The 6000-nt window shown below is 44.8% G+C and overlaps 1 long non-coding RNA gene across 3 annotated transcripts in view; it reads right to left on the bottom strand.

Moving 5' to 3' along the window:
* Nucleotides 1-2941: 2941 nt before the first annotated feature.
* LOC121019464 (uncharacterized) overlaps nucleotides 2942-6000 on the bottom strand; it is a 245863-nt gene continuing 242804 nt past the window's right edge. For all 3 annotated transcript variants that reach the window (XR_005785593.1, XR_005785594.1, XR_005785595.1), the window contains one exon: nucleotides 2942-3507. This is a non-coding gene — a long non-coding RNA (uncharacterized LOC121019464). The remainder of the gene's footprint in view (nucleotides 3508-6000) is intronic.

The following is a 6000-nucleotide window of genomic DNA, read 5'->3' as shown; positions in this document are numbered from 1 at the left end:
TGTTGTACTGGGCTCCTTATTCTTGTCATGTGCAGATTTAAAACCAGCTTCAAAACCACTTCAATCTTTACAATTCTGAGGAACTTCCCAGGGCTTACAGTGAGCCACGTCAATGGTCCTTTCTCCTGAAAGTGCGCTTAAGTTGGTTGAGTCTCTGCAAACCCCACAGGTTCCTAAGGCCTTTTGGATAAAAAGTGGCTACAGATTAAAGCCTAGTTTGTGAACAGTGTCTTTCACAAAAGGCCCTCAAATACTCTGCAGTAATGCTGAGAACGCACAGTTAACGCATTTAGAATGGATCTTTCATTTCAAGGTAGCATTTTTGCCTTCTTTCCACTCTGCTGGAATTTGTTTCATTATTTATCCTTTGGCTCTGCTCCTCCAAAAAAACTTGTTTTTTTGAAATCTAATCCTATGCCATCCTTCACCGCCCTCCACTCTTCTCCCCCTCCCCTGCCTCCCCCCACTCCACTGCCAATTAAAAACAAAAAAAGAACTATTAGCCTTAAAAAGATTTCCAGTTCATAACATTTCCCATCCTTTCTGATGTCAAGGCTAAAAAGAACTGGGTAATGATAAGAGCTAACAGTGAACAACGAGCATAATTACCCAAGGGGTCAAAGGGATTTTCCATCTCCGTGAGTTTCCAGCTTCCCTGTGTCTTCTGGGGGTTCGGTTTGCCCTACTTTGGTCACCGGCGACGAGTGCGCAGAGGACCGGGTTCGAACCTGCAATAAACGACCCTTGCCGCTTGGCTTTGGCTCTGGACTCTGGTGGTTTGTTTTCGGGGGGGGTCTCTCGAATCGGGGCATATCAGGCTAGGGTGACACCAGGGGGTACCTAGGGCACAAAGTTCAAGGAGACACATATTTTCAGGGTTGTGCAAGTGCCCTAGGCTCTAAGCCCAGCCTTGCCTAATGGTCCCTACCTGCATGGCAAGCACCTGATGAGGTTGTGACAGTGACAGTGATGGGGTGACAGTGAGGTTCACAGGGTCCAGAGCTGTTGGCCAAGAAAGTATTCTTGAAGACGTCTTTTGTGCAAAAAGGTGATTTTGTTAAAGCATGGGGACAGGACCCCGTGGGCAGGAAGTTCTGCCCCGACCATGAGGAGAGACTGGTTGTATACTCTGGAGCTAGGGGGCAGTAAAGTCCAGGGAAGTTTCCAGTGAGATTTTCATATGCTAAAGAAGCCTCCCAGGATACTGGAGGCTTAGCTCTTGTCAAGCTAGGGTTGTTGCCCCTCCAGCAAAACATGAACATTAAGACAGCAGGGAGTTCCCTGAGAAAAGTTTTACTCTGTAGGCCTCAAGTATCTGTCAATGGGCTGCAGGCTGTAAGGAAATTGAGTTCTAGCTGCCGTTTCCTTCTGCCTTTGTTTCCCACATCACTCCCACCCTACTTCTCTGTTCAATAGCCTCCTCAATAGCCAGAGTGAACATTTAAAGTTTATTTATTTATTCTGAGAAAATGAAAGAGAATCCCCAGCAGGCTCAGCACCATCAGCATAGAGCCCAATGTCGGGCTTGATCTCACCAACCAGGAGATCATGACCTGAGCCGAGATTAGGATTTGGATGCTTAACTGCCTGAGCCATCCAGGCGCTCTAGCCAGATCGATTGTTTTAGAGGATAAATCTGATCACATCACTCCCCTGATGAAACCCTCTGATGGCTCCCCAGTGCCTGCGGGTTAGAAGATAAACACCCATGCAGCGTTTTACAGAGCCTTTCAGATGAGACTCCTGCCCAGCACACCCCTCGGGTCTCACGTCCCCCCTACCGCCCACAGTTCTGACAGCTCCCAGCTCCCGGAACCTGATGCATTGTCCAGTCTGGGCTTCACAGCTGCTGCCTCCTGTCATCTGAAACAACTTCTCTGCCTATTTTTTCCAAGCTACCCCCAACTCATTTTCCAGGTGTCACTAGGACACATATCGGAGCAGCAGATTAGGACAGGGGTTGAAATAAAGTCACAGCCTGGCTTTGCCTCCAGCTCTGCCACTTAACTGCAATGACCTTGGGCAAGCTACTTAACGTTCTGGGTTTGAATTCTCTTGCCCATACACTGGTGGCGAAAGGTTCGCTCCATGAATTGACAAGGGATGAGAGGCTTTTAAAAGACGACCCATGTAACATTCTAAGATCTGTACCTGGTACGTGGCTAGCACTTGATGTGTCAGACATCCCTATGCCTCCTTCAACAGAGTGAGCCCCAGATCTGGCTGAGAAGCCCCTCCTTAAGTACTTCTGGAACACCTGTTCTTAATTCCGTCTTCTGTTACCATTATCATGGTAACAGAGAGATTGGGTCTGTCTTGTTCACTGCTGTCCAGCTATATAGTGCCTAACACACAGTAGGTGCAAATAAATACGTGTGGAACACATGAGCCAATCGTACAAACAACAGGGCCACTGCGACAATACCCATCACAGCTCCAGGACACAAGCAACAGAAGATTTAGAAGAAGCAGCAACGTTCTGCTAACAGAATTCACTGCTAAATTTGAAAGCCTCAATTGTACCAAATATCAATTCAACCAAATGTGAATGGATTGTGTGCCGGCCATTGTGCTCTGCAATAGGAAAACACAAAGATGAAGAAACCTTTGCCCTAAGAGGTGCTTCAAACTCCAGGTCACCGTCTCTCTGCGCTGAAAGAGTGGCTCTGCTGGTCTGGGTCGCAGTTTCAAGAATACGGTATCTTGAAGCAGACGTATCTGGGTTCACATCCCATAGCTTCCTGGCTTGTGAATTGTGGGACCAGAAGCAAGTCATGTCCCGTTTCCCTGAGCTTCAAGGCTTTTCATCGGGAGGAGGCAGAAAAATAGTACCTGGGACAGAGGGTTGCTTGTATGGAGGCAATGAGAAAACCCACAACGTTCACCTAAGCAGAAGGCATGGCAGATAGAAAACAGGGGTACGTTTTTATTGTTAGTATTACTGCCGTCCTCAGCCCCTCCCTGGACTCGCTCCACATACCCTAGCTTCCGCCCTAATCTCTGCTACCAGCTTGCTTTCTTTTTCTTACTGCTTCAACTTAAAGACAGAAAAATACATATCTGAGCCTCAGAACTACTTGGTACCATGAAGCAAAGCTGAGCTTTTGTACCCAGAAGAGCATCAGGACACTTTTAATATCATGCTAACTGCCAACACGGTGCCACAAGGCAGGCCAGACCTGGGGTTTTGTGATTTTCCTTTTGCTGTTTTTGGAAGGATTCTAAGAATCCATGTCTTAGTATGGCCGGTGGCTCGTGGCCCTGTGATAATCCCATGGGGATGACTTTGTCTTCTGTGGCAGATTTTGAAGAAGTTCAAAAGTTTGTTGTCTCTCTGTCTCTGAGAAGGTTCTTCTTTCTTGGTATACAGTATTGCTTATGGAAGGCACAAAAAAAGGGCACAAAAGGAATAATAAATAGGTCTTGCCTCTCATGCTGTCTCTTATTGATTGTTGGTGGGTGTCTGAAGTATCATCTTAAAAAGCACTCTGATGCAGCTTTAGGTTTCTGTGGGAAAGAGAACATTGATTGATTAGTCATGTCTGCCCTGGGTGGGGAATGGAGGTGGGGGGCAGGTACGGTGCCAGAACTGAACATCTCTAGCTGAAAAGCACTTTTTCCAGATAGACGATTCCATCTCCTCTCCATATTCCCCAGGCTTCTTACTTCTCTCCATTTTACCTTACTGTCTGATTCCACTGCAGTATGGCAGTTCAAAAATCAAGTTATTATTAGTTCAAATTGATTTCTTTTGATTTGAAGAAAAGAAAGCTTCAAGGATGATTCACAGAAGAAGAAAACCCTCTTGCCAGCGAGATCGATGGACCACCTCCCACTCAGGGCCTCCGATTTCAAAATCAAGATGCTTATGCGACCAACTTCATAATGAGAAGGAAAATAAAAGTAATCATCGTAGCTCAATTTGGTGAACAGGTTCTACTTGCCAGGCATCGTGCCTGCTCGATCATCCTTTAACCTTTAAAAAAGATACATTCCGGGGCGCCTGGGTGGCGCAGTCGGTTAAGCGTCCGACTTCAGCCAGGTCACGATCTCGCGGTCCGTGAGTTCGAGCCCCGCGTCAGGCTCTGGGCTGATGGCTCAGAGCCTGGAGCCTGTTTCCGATTCTGTGTCTCCCTCTCTCTCTGCCTCTCCCCCGTTCATGCTCTGTCTCTCTCTGTCCCAAAAATAAAAATAAACGTTGAAAAAAAATATATAAAAAAAAAAAATAAAAAAGATACATTCCAATGCTAAAACCTTGACAAATGTTGAATTTGGGTGATGGGTGGATGGGAACTGTATTATATTACCCTTGTGTACGTTTGAAATGTTTCACAATAGGAAGTTTTAAACACATGATGCCAGATATTCTGATTTCATTGGTCTGTGAGAATCTGGGCATCAAGTAGCCTTAAAAACGTCCCACAGGTTATTGTTTTGTTTTGTTTTGTTTTGTTTACTGTGCAATCAGGAGGAAAATCACCTGGCAAAGTGCTCTTTAGGCTAGATTTTCTTCACAACCAGCCTCAGACAAGTCTCCACCAACCATCCCCATCAGATCAACCTGAGCTCTGAGCTCTGAGCTTGGGTCCCTAACCTCCTGTGCTAGATTCAGTCTAATTTTGGGGTGCCTAGGTGGCTCAGTCGGTTGGACATCTGACTTCGGCTCAGGTCATGATCTCATGGTTTGTGGGTTTGAGCCCTACGTCGGGCTCTGTGCTGACAGCTCGGAGTCTGGAGCCTGCTTTGGATTCTGTGTCTCCTTCTCTCTCTGCCCCTCCCCAACTTGTGCTTTGTGTCTCTATGTCTCTCAAAAAATAAATGTAGATTCGGTCTAATTTTTTTTTCAGCTTTATTGAAGTATAATTGACAAAAATTGTACACATTTAAGGTGTACAACGTGATGTTTTGATATATACATACACTGTGAAATAATTACCACAACCAAAGTAATGAACACATCTATAACCTCACATAGTTACAATTTTTTTATGAGAATAGTTAAGATCTACTTGAGGGCATATTTTAAGCTAACAATACAGTATTATTAATGACAGTCCCCATGCTGTATGTTAGATGTCTATGGCTCACTCACCCTGCGTAACTGAAACTTTGCACCCTTTGACCAACATCTCCCCATATTCCCCATCTCCCATCCCCTGGTAACCACTGTTTTTCTCTCTGCATCCATCCTTTTGACTTTTTTTAGATTCCATACGTAAGTGAGATCACGCAGTATTTGTCTATCTGTGTCTGGCTTATTTCACTTAGTGTAAGGTCTACCAGGTTCACCCACGTTGTTGCAAATGGCAGGATTTCCTTCTTTTTTAAGCAGAAGAATATTGTTGTATGTATAATACCACATTTCCTTTAACCATCCACCCACCCATCCATCCATCCATCCATCCATCCATCCATCCACCAACACCTGAATTGTTTCCAAATTTTGGCTACTGTGAATAATGCTACAGTGGACATGGGAGGGCAGGTATCTCTTGAAGATCCTGATTTCAACTCCTTTGGAACTGTACTCAGAAGTGGGATTGCTGGAACATAGGGCAGTTCTATTTTCAGTTTTTTGAGAAAATTCCATACTGGTTTTCATAATGGCTGTAACTTTTGTGTGGTTAAATATACGTAGCATAAATTTTACCATTTCAACCATTTTCCAGAGTACCATTCTGTGACACTAAATACATCCGCAATGTTGTGCAACCCTCACCACCAATCATGTCCAGGACTTTTCATCACCCCAAGTTAAAAGTGTTATCCATTGAATATCAACTCCCCATTCGTGCCTCCCCCCAGCCCCTGGCAACCACCATTGTACTTTCTGTCTCTATGAATTTGGTTATTCTAGAAATGGAGTATTATTTGTCCTTTTGTACCTTATTTTGTGCCTTACTGTCTGATAAGATCTATCACCTTCAGGGTTCATCAATGTTGTAGCGCGTGTCAGAAATTCATTCCTTTTTTAAGGCTGAATAATAAGTATAACTTATT

This window comes from Herpailurus yagouaroundi, unplaced genomic scaffold (assembly GCF_014898765.1).
Source record: "Herpailurus yagouaroundi ecotype Mexico unplaced genomic scaffold, PumYag 222, whole genome shotgun sequence".
Lineage (NCBI taxonomy): Eukaryota > Metazoa > Chordata > Mammalia > Carnivora > Felidae > Herpailurus > Herpailurus yagouaroundi.
This window is presented reverse-complemented; position numbering and strand designations above follow the sequence as displayed.